This window comes from Heterocephalus glaber, unplaced genomic scaffold (genome assembly GCF_053883595.1).
Source record: "Heterocephalus glaber isolate CG9 unplaced genomic scaffold, H.glaber_assembly_v1.0 deba00001497, whole genome shotgun sequence".
NCBI lineage: Eukaryota > Metazoa > Chordata > Mammalia > Rodentia > Bathyergidae > Heterocephalus > Heterocephalus glaber.
Window position 1 is genome coordinate 36,402,076 of NW_028258320.1, and position 15,408 is coordinate 36,417,483.

Consider the following 15,408-nt stretch of genomic DNA (forward strand, 5'->3'; position numbering starts at 1 on the left):
TATCAGATTATAGTGGCATGAAACTGAAAATAGCAAAAGAAACCACAGAAACCATGAAAACATATGGAAATTAAACAACACACTCTTGAATAATCAGTGGGTCACAGATGAAATTAAGGAAGAAGGAACACAGTTCCTAGAATAAAATGATAATGCCAGTAAAACATACCAAAATTTATGGGACACAATGAAAGCAGTTCTATGAGGGAAGTTTGTAGCAGTGAATACCCACATCAGAAAAACAGAACAAGACCAAATAAATAACATAGTGATGCATAAGATATCCACATGCAGCAGATTGAGTCTAGACCCATATATCTCACCATGTACTAAACTAAAATCAAAATTGATCAAAGATCTAAATGTTAAAACAAAAATACTTAATCTGCTGTAAGATAAAATAGGTACAACTCTTGAAGACATAGGCATAGACAAGGACTTTCTAAACAGAAGCCCAATGGCACAAGAAATAATACTGAGAAAAAACAAATGGGATCACATCAAATCAAAAAGCTTCTGCACAGCAGAAGGAACAACCAACAGAGTAGAGTAAAGAAACAATCTACAGAATGGGAAAAAAAATTTGCTAGGTATTTCATAGAGGACTAACATCAAAAATATATAAATAAATATATAAATTCAAAACAATTTGACTCCCAAAATAAAAGACATAATCAAAAATCGGGCAACCAAAATGAACAGACACTTCTAAGAAGCACAAATGGCCAATAATTACATGAAAAAAAATGCTCATCATCACTGACCATCAAAGAAATGGAAATTAAAACTACACTGAGATACCATCTTATCCCAGAAAGAATAACTATCATTAAGAAACAATCTAATAAGAACAAATGCTGGCAAGGATATGGGGAAAAAGGAACTCTTCTACACTGTTGGTGGAAATGTGAACTAGTACAACTCCTAGGGAAATCAGTGTGGAGATTCCTCAAAAAACTGAAAATAGAAATTCCATTTGACCCTGCTATCCTCCTTCAAGGTATCTTCCCAAAAGAGTTAAAATCATCATATTACAGGGATACATGCATACCCATGTTCATATCAGCATGATTTATAATAGCTAGATCTTGTAAACAGTGTGTGTGTCCATCAACAGATGAACACATAAAGAAAATGTGGCATTTTTTAATTTTTATTTTTTTCAAGTACCAGGGATCGAACTCAGGACCTTGGACTCGCTAGGCAGTTGCGGCGCCACTGAGTTACATCCCCAGTCCAAAAATGTGGTATTTATACACAATGGAGTACTATGCTGTCATAAACTGGAGGCATTCACAGTGAGAACATAATGTTAAGTTGAATAAGACACACAAGCGCAAATATCACATGGTTTCTCTTATATGGGAAACACAAAATATGCATATGCAAAATAAGAGATAACTAGGAAGTCAGGAAAAGTTCAAGTATTTCTCAAATTACATATCCATTGTTTCAAAATATTTTAATATATATGCTAATTTGTTTCATTTATACTACTAGTTTATCTTAGTTCAATGAAAAGAAAGTTTTGTGTTACCTGTTTTTTCTTTGTAAGAATATTTTGGTTTATTTCTTGTACTCTGAGTAACTACTTTGAAGATAATAACACACAGTGTATTAATTTTTGTTACTCTTTATTTTTGCTACGAAATTTTGTTTTATTTTTTCATAAAATTTTTTAAAAATCTAAAAAAAATAACAGGTGGTCCCACTCCATGGCCTCTCCCATTATGGAGCCTAGATACCACTTTCAAAAGCTTAGTAACTATTCCCATCTCAGATAAACTGACAACAATTTGTAAACAGGAGTGGAGTTTATTCATTAATGATATTAACTGACATTTTAACAAACTGTCTTTCAAAACAAGTCTGGAAGCTGATGTTTTTAAGAAATGCATACTACCATAACTTATGCGTGAGTTCCATTCTGGGAGAACGTTTGTTAAGTCAAAGTGAGTCTTACGCAGGACACCTGTGAAAGTTTGCAACTCAAATGTTCTTAAATTGGGGATTTACTGTAATAAGATTAACTATTAAGGTGCAGTATTCGTAAGGATTCCAGGTGGGTTCCACAATATAATTAATAGTCCAGAGATAGCAAAGCCCTGGTTCCAAACTCCACATTAAATGCTGAAACATCTATGCCAAGAACAACAAAATCCAGTGCCGGTTTCTTCAAACATCCTTACAGCTTCCCATTAAGATAAAACTTCGGGGGCTGGGGATTTAGCTCAGTGGTTCTGGTGCCTGCCTCTCGAGCACAAGGTTCCAAGTTCAATTCTGAGTACAAAAAAAAAAGAAAAAACTTTGGAAAGATGGTGAAAAACGATGTCTGCAGAAATGTACTGAAATTTGTAAGAAATTTAAGGCCTCACTAACAGTCAACACACAAGAACCTAGGGAAAAAAATGTCTCATGAACAGGTGACATACATTACAGCTAAAAAAGAAAGCAACACAGTACATCAGCTACATATCCTCTGAGGCTTACAATTTTCCGTGATAGACACTTGCCTTCATTTCAAGGATCACAAAGTTCCTCATGCAGTAAAGTTAATGGTCCCCATGCTCACCCTGGTTACCTAGCAGTTCCTGAATTTCAAAGGGGTGGCTCAGGGCTCCGAATCTAGACTGTGATGTATCTGTTGCGGAGGGGGTTTATTGATTAAATTATATCTCCCTAAAATAAAATTCAGTTAAAATACTAATTTTAGGAGGAAAATATTTAAATAGAATGTGATGTATTTAATCATCACTTTTTCACAAATGTAAACAGGATAGAAAACTTGTTAATCGAGCTAACAAAATCCAGTGTAATAAGCTGTTCAAGATTTTTAGGTACAAACATATTCTGAGATATAAGTGCATGCTAAGATATTCTGAGGCACACGTGAAATAAGGAATATAAGGATATCCCTCTTGATACAGTGTATTCAAGTTTTAAGGTCTAAATAGGGGCTGGTTAAGTAAATTGTGGTCATTTCATACATTGATTTGTGCTGTTATGAAAACAAATGATATAGATTTCTTTGAGCTGATAATGAAATCATCTCCAATAAGAATTATAAAAGGAAAAAAGCAAAGTTTGAAATAGTATGTATATTATACACAAACCATGTTTGCATCTGCCCAGAACATCTATAGAATACATCAGAAAACTGAAATTTCCTCTGGAGAACAGAGGAGAGAAATAGGGTAAAAGGGAGGCTTTTCACTTTCTATATCCTATGTTGCTTAGGAAACTTAAAAACTGTGCGTTTCATTTTAATTTAAAAACAAATAACAATGTCTCTTTAATAAAAGAGCAGGTGTTCCCTACCTGGCAGTTTTCCTTCAATGCTGAATTCGATGTATGACATGATAAGCACATGACCAGAGAAGGCATTTACTACAGATGCTTGCTTCTCTGCAACCATCTTTCCTAAATTTAAGTTAATCAGGCACACACTCAGCAGTGAGCTTGCAGGAATCAGGCCTACAAAACATCTGAAAGGTCCATTTTTTGTAATTAGATACAAATAATTCTTTAATGGCTCTAAATGTCTTGCTGCCTTTAAGGTCAAGCATGTTGTAATGCAAAGCACACTATCTTACATAAGGTAAATGTCACAAAAAGTACTCTGCTGGTTGATGGCTATTCTTCATCCCCTGGCCAAATGCCTAGCAGCCTTGCTGAATATGTCCACATCAGTAAATTTCAACATACATCTCACTACACAGAATCACACTGTGTCCTCTGGCACCATCCCTACACTATGGCCATTACTCTGCCACTACCACCACCAAACACCACCAAGAAAAGCAACAAGGCATACAGTACTAGCAAATGCTCCCAAATGACCATTCCTCAACTCAGCCCAACCCAGCTATAATGCACAGCAGCTGTTATATCACAAGAAGGAACAGAAATGGCCAGAGCTATCCTAGAGCTTACTGATCCCGGGTTAAATATAACTTCTAGGCCTCCTTATACTTATTCCAGGAAATCAGCTGGCAGTGGGATAATATAAACACCTCCTTCCTGAGCCTGGCTACAAACCCAAATCCATTCAGCATGAACTATTAACTTGGGCAAATTGCATAGTCTTTCTCTGATCCTGGGGGGTCCTCATTTGCAAAATGGTGTGTGTAATGCCAACTACTTATATCTCACAGAGCTGCAGTGGCATGTAGAGCTTTTGGTATAGCCCCCTGCATGTCAACTGGCATCATTACCATCATCTTTACACCTCAACTAGTAGTAACCTCCTCTTTGATCTCCTAAACTCCACTCTATAGTAAAAGTGACCTTAAAGGGGGACTAGGAGCATAATGAGTCTACTTACTTGCCCTCACAAACAATGAAAAGTGACACCAGCTTCCCACTTTCATTAGAATGAGGTCTAGAGTCCTCCATGCAAACTTCTCCAAGTCTCATTTTAATCATCATTAACTAGAGGAGCTCTAGCTCTACTCACACCTCTTTCCCCCAAATTAGGGTATTTCCTGGCCAAATGTCCTGAGACTCCTTTATCATATGGCAAGCTAAGAAGCATGCTCTGCACTAGTGTGAGCTCCACTCATCAATGCACAATGTCTTGCCTAGTGACGACTCAAGTAACTGTAAACTACCAGACATACAGGAACCCATCTTTTCAATCACTACAATCCATATATCCCTAGAAGTGTTAAAGATGGAGGACAGACAACACAATTGTAGCATGCTGAACTTTGCCATGTGTCCCTGAATGGAACCCATGAGCTTCTGTAAGATTAGCAAACAGCCAGGAGAGGCCTGGTTAAATTCTAGACCCTTCATTTGGCCAGTTCAGACCAGATGATTAATCTGCCTACCACCTAATTCTACTTGACTGAAGTGCAGGACAGGTTTCACTTTGGAAATACCTGGTAACCTATCAGAATGTGAATCCCAAGTAATTTTCAGATTTTCATTTCCTCTCAGGTTGAGAAAGCTGCTGCTAAAAACACTCAGACTGAAAATATGCTGACATCACTCCCCAGGTAAATCAGTTTCCAAGAAAAGCCCACTCATTTTGAATTGGACAAGATGGAGAGAAGGCAGACTAGCAAGTCAAAGAGGTATAAAACCCAAGGTCTCAGTTACTTCCCACCATTCCTTACTTCTTGTCAAATGATTCTGTTTGGACATGTTGGAATAAATTAACTTGTGAAATATGCCACAGAATAGAATATCTTTTATTCTCCAGAAGAAGAGCTCATGGCCAATCCAATTTTTTACTTTTTTCTTTCCTTTTCATTTTAATTTTGTTTATTTATTTGGTTTGTTTTGAGACAAGGTCTCACTATGTAGTTTAGTTTGGTCTTGAATAAATATGTAGCCCAGGCTAACCTCAAACTTGCAGCAATCCTCCTGCCTCATCCTCCTGAGTGCTGGGATTACAGATTGCACCACCATGCCAAGCAAAACTATTTTTAAATGTGTACATAACAAAATCTATCATCTTACCTACTTTAAGTCTTGGTATTAAGTACATTTATACCTTTGTGTAACCATCAAAACCACCATCTATCTCCAGAAATTTTTCATCACACCAAACAGTAATTCTGTACTGGTAAAACAACAGCTCCTCATTCCCCTAGCCCAGGCCCTGGAAACCACCATACTTCTCTCCGTTGCTATGAATGACTAGCCTAGCTTCTTCATAGAGATATGTGTCCTTTTATGGCTAGCTTATTTCACTTAGTATAATATCTTCAAGCTAACCCATGGTGTGACATGTGTCAAATTTTACTTCCTAGCCAGGTATGGTGGTGCACACCTGTAATCCCAGCACTCAGGAGGATGAGGCAGGAGGATCACCTCGAGTGTGAGGCCAGCCTGGGCCTCAAAGTCAGTTCAAGGCCAGCCTGAACTACAGTACATAGCAAGACTCTGTCTCAAAAAAACAAAAAAAAAATGTATTTTCCTTTAAAGGATGAATAAATATTCTATGACATAGATATATGACATGTTGGTTTATCCATTCATCCTTCACAGGTTGCTTCCACTTCTTATTTATTATGAATAATGTTGCCATGAACATGGGTGTGCAAATATTTCTTGAAGACTCTGCTTCAGTTCTTCTGGGTATATACCCAGAAACAGCATTGCTAAATCATATGGTAGTTCTATTTTTAATTTCTGAGGAACTGCCACACTGCATTCCATAGCAGTAGCACCATTTAACTTTCCCAGCAATAGCATACAGGGATTCCAAGTTTCCACATCCTCGTCAACACTTTTTATTTTTTGTCCTTTTGATAGTAGCCATCCTAATGGCAATCTTTTATTTTATAAACTTTAAAACCAGTTACTTAAATTCCACTTGTATCTCATTTATGCAGTTAGCTAAGAATCTGAAAAAACCTGATTTTCATATGTATGAATAATCACCTTTTAAGAAGCAATTTTAGTAAGAGAGCTGAAATTTTAAGAAAGAAAAAGAGCTAGTCTGGTGGCGCATGCCAGTAATCCCAGCACTTGGAAGGCTCCAGCAGATCAAGGGCCAGCCTGAACTACAGAACATGACCTTGTCTCAAAAAAAAAAACAAGAAGAAAAAGAGAAAAATTGAAGCAAAGCACACATTCAAATCTGAAACAGTCAATTTTGAGGTAAAGTACCTTTCTTAAACCCTAAACAGTTTCCTCACTTGTAAAAGGGAGCTTCAAAAATCCAAATCTTAAAAAGTCCTTAAATAAGTAATAAAATAAATTTTGCTAAAAAAAAAAAAAAAAAAAACAGTCCTTGGGAGAATTAAATTACAAAATTATATATAGCACTTAGCACAGTGCCCAACATCTAATGAACACTAAGAAAATGATAGGTAGTGACAAGGGGAAAAGTATCATTAGTATTATAATAGCACTGAAAGTCAAGTCTCAGAAGACCTTATGTCACTGTAGCCATGGTATCACTTTTTATTTGAATTTTTTACATACATAAGTATATAAACATAAATATTCTTTCCCAGTGTAGGCAGGGTGTCAGAAAGTAAGCAATGGTAGGAGGGAACAAGATTATACCTTTTTTTTCAGTCTGAAATAGTGGTAACAAGAACTAGTCATGTACTTCAAATTATACTTAATCTAGCTATAGAGCAAAAGGGTAGAAAATATCATGAGACAAGACTGTTCTTCCCTTTTCTCTTGTTGAGTTTAAAAGTTAATGTCAAGGGCCAGGGATTTAGCTCAGTGGTTTTGCCGCCTGCTGCACAAGTGCAAGGACCCGAGTTCCATCCCCGGTAAAAAAAAAAAAAAAAAAAAAAAAAGTTAATGTCAAATGGTTACCTTCTAAACATATGGCTTGTGCGTCATTCATTTAGTGTATTAAACAGAAAAGCTCGATCTATTTGACACTGTCCGGTATCTTCCCACTGGAATTTGTATCAGGCTTCACACTGAAATGTACAGAATTTGTGGGAAAGTCTCAGAAATTATTTAACTGAAACTTCTACCAAGTAACTGTTTTAGTTCTGTTTCTAGAAATTTACTAAAAATTTATAGTAAAGTATAAAATACTTGGAAAGTTGAAGCAAAAGTTTATGAATACGTCACATATAAACAAATCAAATAAGTGGAAACAGATTTTAAAATAAAAACTAGGTAGGTCAAAGGGATGCAAATTTGTCATTAAAACATTTCAAGACCCTTTATCTGTGTGTGCATCAGGCATTTTTCTGAGCTTTTTACATTTATTAACTTTTAATTGCATAAGGCTTTTGATTTGGGTTCCATTAATATTATAATGCACATTAAAATGCTTCTTAAAATTCTGGCACATGGTTCAGTACACACACACATATATATATATATATATATATATATATATATAATTTTAAATCTTTTTTTGGTGGTTCGAGATTTAATTGGGCCCAGTAGGGCATGGTGATACACTCCTATAATCCCAGCATTTGGGTGGCTGAGGCAGGAGAATTACAAGTTTAAGCCCAGCCTGGGAAATCTAATGAGATCTTATCTCAAAATAAAAATTTAAAAAGCTGGGGATGTAGATGAGTGGTTAGAGCACCCCTGAGTTCAATCCCCAGTACCCTCCCACCCAGACTTAGTAAGGAATCTTAGTTTTCCGAAGAACTCTTTAATCAGTCCAAAGAAGGCTCAGGGTCCCATTATGAATATTTATCATCATGGGTCTCAGTGATTACTGGGGCCAGTCAGAAGGAATTGGGCTGAAATACTATTAATGACAAAATATCCCCTAGAGACTGAGCCCCTAAAGTTAACTTCACTCTAAAAACCAAAAAAAAAAAAACCCTGCATATTTTCCCTAAAACTATGTTTTAATAGTTGGCATTGCATTCTTTCTCCTCTACCCTCTGAATTTTCACTGTATGTTAACCACCAAGAAGAAACCAACAAAAAATGTCAGTGTTAACAGAGTACATTATCAGTCAGTCTTTTCTTTTCCCTCTATTGTTTTAATCTGAATCCCACCTCACAGAGGCAGCCTGAGTATCCCTTCTGCTTAGTGTCAACTTCATTCAGACTAGGACTTCTGTTCAGATTCAAAGTTATCTAAGAGCCAGAGTCTCTGAATCTCAAAACTACAGCCTCTGGCAAGGAACCACAGCCATACAGCTTTGGTTGAAGATCCTGTACTGGACATCAGGTCTCTTGAATCTCATTGCAGAGTTTTTGCCCCTACAGATTTTTCAACCACTGCCCTGTATCCTGAGGCCTGCCTCAGTGGTCCAGTGCTTTTCTAGCATGTTTGTAAAGCCCAGGGTTTATTTTTTTGGGGGGAGTGGGTGCGGTGAGAGAGAGAGAGAGAGGCATAGGACATAACACCTAGGCTTCCCTCCTCATGCATGTCCCTCATCACACCTGCAGTGCCATTCAAAATACCTCCCATGGGAAGTCCTTCAGTGCTGAGGACTGGAGAGGGAGTGGGAAGAATGATGAGTTCATAAATTTTATTATTCTAAAAATAAATTAAAAGAGCTCACAATTATCTGAAAATTAAAAGGGAAATAATTTATGGTATCAATTTTACACATTTTGTACAAAATTTTGTATTATGTACAAAAATGCTTTCTTACATTTTTTAATTATGTAGCACACTTGGTGAAATAGGTTTGACTTTTCCTTCTTTTCTGAGTTCATTAAGGAAACTAATTGCAGAGGTAATGCTATATGATTTATACACAGTCTGGGAAAAGTAAGCAGGCAATTCCTGAGCTAAAACAGTTTGTAGATAAACATTGTGAAGACAGATAAAACGTGAACATGTCACAGGCCAGTATTGCCGAATTCCACCTCCCTCATACTCCTGAGTCGCCCTGTCATTCAACTCAAGAAGTTGTTTCTAAGTTCTTATAAAGTGCTGTCTTGTGCGTGTTCAGTGCCACAGAAGTTTCCAAAAAGTATGAGATAGAACCCTCACCTTCAAAGAGGTTAGAAAATGTGATGAGATGTTAAAACACATGATCTTATTAAAACCCTCAGAAAAAAAAGCTTAGGATTACTTTCTGGATAATTAAACATAATTACATAAACTATTACAGTTTTAAGTATGGGCATTTAGTACAATTAACCATCTTGCTTTACAATCCAGTGTGTGTCTGTGTGTGTGTGTGTGTGTGTGTGTGTGTGTGTGTATGTATGTGTGTTGGGGGGAAAGCAGGAACTGATTTTTCCATTTGTTTCTTAGAGTGCTCACAATATCGCTCCTGCCCCAAAGCCTCTGACCTAACAAGCTATATCAGTCTGTAGCTGTGACTGCTCAAAGCCACTTAACCTGGGTACTAATTCTCACTATCAGTAAAAAAAAAAAAAAAAGACTTGAGTTTTTACCTTCAGCCTACACACACACACACACACACACACACACACACACACACACACTCTACAATGAAAAAAAAATAGGGAAAAAAAGAACAGCAAAAGAAGTCAATAAGAAAGATACAGGCCTGGGCTCATTCCATAGCTGAGCTCCCTAAGGGTGTGAAGGAAGGTACTGCCCCTCTACAAGGAGGAAAAGCAAGGAAGGCTGATCTCACCCTTACCTCCTTCTGTTTGGAAAGTTTAGTCTTTCAGGAATGCTCAAAGAGCAACAATTGCTGCCCACATTTCACATTTTCCCTGTCAGTTGTTCTTAAATTTCCCAAGATTTTAGGAGTTCTATATGTAAAACTGCAGATACAAGATTTTGTCACAGGACTATATTATGGGGGAAAAAGAAAAACCTTTCCAGGCCAGGGATGCAGCTCAGTGGTGCCACGCCTGCCTCACAAGCACAAGGTCCTGAGTTCAATCCCCAGTACAGGAAAACAAACAAACAAACAAACAAACAAAAAAACCTTCCATTTCAGTCTCCAGATCTTAACTTCATATATATTTAGGTAGATGATCTTAAGAACTCACAGCCTTTTTCTGAAAATACACATCAACTTTTCAAGTTTAAAAACAGCCCCCTAAAGTGGATTTACTTGTTACTGGGCAGAAAATAAATTTGACACCCTAATAAAATTCTTAGCACTAATCAACTTCTCCCATGAAGCAAAGAAAAAGACTATAGTTAAGCCCAACCTGAAAAGCAGTCAAGTAATACATTATTGCAAAATCAGGACCAAGTATGAAAACAACTGCCAAAAATATTCTTTAAATTTTCACAAAATCAGGAAGAGAACAACTGACCCAGTTCTACCTGGCATGCAGAATACATCTTACTGAAAATGAGAATCCCACATTCCACGAAGAGCTGGGGACCCCACCTGTAATGTCTATAGAAACCTCAGCCCTGGAAGTACCACTGTCCAAGTTCCTCTTTCTTTGTCACTGATGGGGAAATAATAGGTACTGCCTGTGCCACAGAGAGGAAGTAAACTTGCAGGCTAGTGCCAAAATGACAAACTGTGGTTTTTCCAGAATAGCTGATTAAGGACACTGTAGTAAATGCAATGGAGTGAGATGTTGCTTCCTGGTCTCCAACTCTGACCCCAACTCTCAACCAAGAGGAGAACAGCTCCTTAGGCCTGACCTCAAACACATAAAGGTGGCGGCGGGGGGCGGGGGGGGAGTCACCCACATGCAGACACTACTTCTGCAGTCATGTCACTGCAACAGGCTGATGGACTGAGGCCTCAGATATTTGGCGGGACTGAGGGCTGTCAACATGTTCACTATATTGCTACAGGTATTCAGCAGAACAGATAATCAGGATCAGAGAGGTTTTATCAAGGGAAAGACAGAAGGCCAAGTCAGTGGAGTAAGTTACACCAACACAGGCTGCTTTGTAACTACAAATTCTCTCATGTTCCTGGGAGCCCAAGATCACCTTATACCTGCTCTGAGAGAAGAGAGACTCTAAATAAACCATATTTCCTGCCTAACCACTGAAACACAATCAAACAAATATAATTAACAACCTTTGGAATTTACTACGCAGAGGATCTGCATGACAGGCGCCCAAATCCAGGGTGTGTCATCTGCTACCTACCCAGAAAGATTCCTAAGCCCCTCCCAAGTTTGATTCAACTAGTCTGGGCTGTGCCTGGGAATCTTTCCTTTTAACAAACAGCAGAGTAGAGACTCAAGCTCAGACAAGTCAGGGAACACTGGTCTGGACAATTATCCTGTACTCTATTGCACCTGGTAATAGCATCAATTATGTTAGCTTATAAATAGTAACAAGAATGAATATTTGTCTTCTTTTTGTCCACCAAATAATACTGCCATTTTTATAATATCCATTTTAAAGAAAGTGGTTAGTAACTTGTGTGAGGTTACACAAGCTAGTGACAGCAAGGTGATTCAGAGGCCTAACTCCAAAAGTTGCACCTGCGACCATTATATATACAGCCTCCTAACAAGCACAGATCCTAGTTTAAAAAAGTAATGACAACTGATTTATTCCCAAAAGTTAAAAAATTAGCAAAACACTGCCAAATTATCAGTCCTTTTAAATTACTAGCTATATAGAGACTTAGAGATCCAACAATACCTCTAACAAATTGTTCTCTCTTTTTTTTTTTTTACTTTTATTAGTACATGTTTGCAGTACATAACGATAACATTCACTGTAGGGAACTGGTACATGTACATAACGCATTAATTTTTGTTCCCCTTCTCTCTACCCTCCTTTTATTTTTCTAGTCCTAAAGGATCAAATCCAGGGGCATTCAACCTGGTCCTTTTTATTTTTTCATTTTGAGACAGGGTCTCTCTAAGTTGCCTAAATTGGCTTCAAACTTGCTATACTTCTGCCTCAGGCTCCCTAGGGTTGAGATTTCAGGTATGTGACACCAGCCCTGGATCAATCTCTCCTTTGACAAACTTTGATCTTGGCCTCCAGTCCTTTCCCAAGCAAGTAAAAAGAAGCATCACAAAGCCAATGGCTGTACCTGTCAACACAATTAGTTCAGAGGAATTACACTGAATTGTAATTCATATTATAAAAATCTAGTCAACATCAAATGGAAGGCTACTTGTTTCTTAAGTCAAGTATAGTAGTAAGAAGGAGGTAAGAGGCCTGGATTTTTATATCAATTTATAAAGAACTAAAAAAGTAATATAAATGATCTCCAATTTACGATGCTTCAACTTAATTTCTGGACTTTACAATGGTGCCAAAGCAGTATGCATTCAGTAGGAACTATATTCACAATGAATTTTTATTTTCTATGGCTAGTGACACACAGTGTGACAGATTCCCCCCCCCCCCCGTCTTTCTCTGTCTTTTTCTCTCTCTCCTGGGCCATAGCTCCCAGGTAGCCATTCGGATCACAAGGGGAAGTAAGTAACACTCTACAGTGTACTGTGGTGATAAGCTACGATATGCAGTGGGTAGGTTAGGTCTAACTAAATATTTTCAACTTATGATGAGTTTATCAAGCTATAACTCCATCATAAGGCAAGGAGCATCTGTATTCAAACATTTTCCTACCTATCTTCTATCATGTCTAACATTAAAACTTTAAAAAAGAAGAAAATCAAACTTTTCTATCTGTTCTGCCTTTAAATAACTGAGGCTGTCTCTATGGATATAGCAGGGAAGAGAACAGCAGAGACCCCTGCTCTCCAAGGGTCACATTCTCCTAACAAGGCACACACCATAAGCAAAGAAGAAAAGAAAGCTATTGGTTTGCCAGGTAGTGACAGGTACTACAGAGTAAGAGAGCGAGGGGAAGAGGTGATGTAACTCAAGTAGCCAGGGAAGGTCTCCTTAATAAAGGGGCCACATGAACAGAGGCCTGAGAGAAATGAGGAGGAAACCACAAATATGGGGGAGTCCCCAAAGAGGAAGACGAGTGCCCAACTTTCCCTCCACCCAAACCACAACCCTCCAAAACTTCCTATCTGCATAGATGGCTCTACACTTCTCTCAGTTGCTCAGGGCTGAAATGGGATGGGAATTGTCCTCTTCCTCTCCCTCTCCCAACCTCCAATGGGTAGGATACTCTCCCTCTCATCCTGAAGATCTCAAGCTAAGAATCATTTCCCCCAGGTGACTGTTCTTATCTCCCCACCACATGCCGACCCTATCTTGCACACTAATCATATACTGCTTCTCTCAGCACTAATCAAAACTATAATTAAATCATTATTTCTGTGATTTAATGTTTACTCTGTCCCAATAAATTAATCTCCATGAGAATAAGGACCCTATCAGTTGGACTCTGTGTGTCTCTGGAGCCTGAAAAACAGCAAAGTTCTACAAATACTGGGGAAGAAGTGTGGCCTTCTTTCTCATGCTTCCGTGGTCTCTCTTGAGGATAACACAGAGCTACATGTTTCGGCAATTTCCTTCCTGATAACACAAGTCAGAACTCTGAAAAGGCCATAATGAAAAAAAAATGAAGTCCCATACCGGGCAATTTAGAAGATGTTTTGTTTTAGTTTCTTTTCATCTTACAAAGCTGTATTTTAAAGGGGAAACCATGAAAGCAAAAGCTACCCTTCCTAAGACCACATGGGTCAGTCCATGGATGCCCCCTATCTTAGCTACTTTTCTTGCTGCTGAGACAGAATACCTGACATCCGAAGTGAAAGGAGAAAAGGTTTGTTTTGGTTCAAAGTTTGTAGAGGTTTCGGTTGATAGTTGGCTGGCAGGGTGGCATGGCAGAGGGGCATCACAGAGGATAAACAGTTCATGGCAGGTAGCAGGCAGGAAGATAGCAAAGCAGCAAAGTAGCAAGGAAGCAGCAGCAGCCTGCCTTCTTTCTGTTGCTTTATATAAATCCAGGCTACACAACCTTAGGATAGATAACACACCCAAAGTGGGCCTTCTCATTAACCACACCCAGAACTATGCCAGGCCAATCAGTGGACTAATTTAGTAATCACACATCCTTAATCCTACCATCACACGCTTAATGCTAGCATCATACACTCTAGATCCAGCTACCTCTGAAAAGCCCCACCTATGACTGCACGTGGCTTTGGAGGGACATCTAGACACAAGGCATAAACACCCTTCAAGGCACAAAGCAATATGCTGTATGTCCATAATAATATAAAAATATATAAAGATAATGGGCAGCATTTACTCTGTGGGGGCAACGCTGCAACACTCTCACAGATCACACAATTTAAATGTTAGTAACAGCCTCCATTAGCTAGCTCTCCCTTACAGGGTACCAGATACTCTGCTTAGTGCTTTATGCACATTACATCATCTAACTGAACTGTTTTAAGGAAGAGCTTACACCTGGAACAGGAAACTGTTCTGTACAGCTCTAAAATATCTGCAAATCATGTCCATTAAGACCCCGTGTTCTCTACCAAAAGCATCAAGACCCAAATGGTCAATACTGAGTAAAAGACACACAGCTTCTCTAGACCAAGTTGCACTAGCTTATATGCCCAGAGAGGGCAAATACTGGCACAAGATAACAGTCTGTTAGTAGCTAAACTCTAGCCAAAAACTCCTTGCCTGTCAGTGTGTCCTTCTGACACACTGAACTGCCACTCACAGAAGGGCCCCAAAACTCTCAGAATAAATGCCCCAAGTCAAGTTTTCCTAAGGAACTCTATAATGTTATAAAAATCCTAAAGTACCATTTAGAGCTGAGTGAAAGCAAAACAGAAGGACTTTATCATTCTTTTTTCTTGCAGCTGCCACAGATCTGAGTCGCACAACAAGCCTCTTGTCTCTGCATTCCCATACAGCTCCTCTAAGCAACAGAAGCCGAGGAACACCTAGGCCCTGGGCCCAGGCCAGCTGGGACTGAGCTAAACAAGCTAAAGAGCAGGTGGCTGTGACATTCCTTTATCAAACACTACAGAGCACCAAAACCAAAATTTTGCATGCTGGATCACACTTCTGTACAAGAGAAGAGCAAGCAGAATCAGGCCTGAGCCACAGGATTCATCCTGAACCCAGAACAACACCTGATTCTTATAATCTCTGAATCAATGACTTATTCATGCTGAAGTCAATTTTCTGTGGAG

At 38.5% G+C, this 15,408-nt stretch overlaps 1 protein-coding gene across 22 annotated transcripts in view; it reads right to left on the reverse strand.

The window, feature by feature from the left end:
* The window catches only part of Sgms1 (sphingomyelin synthase 1), a 381,142-nt gene that overhangs the window by 210,673 nt on the left and 155,061 nt on the right, over positions 1-15,408 (reverse strand). For 3 of the 22 annotated variants that reach the window (XM_087185562.1, XM_087185561.1, XM_087185559.1), the window contains one exon: positions 7,288-7,397. The exons of the other annotated variants lie outside the window; for them this stretch is intronic. The gene's annotated coding sequence lies outside the window, so the exon portion shown is untranslated. The remainder of the gene's footprint in view (positions 1-7,287; positions 7,398-15,408) is intronic. 22 annotated transcript variants of the gene reach the window in all.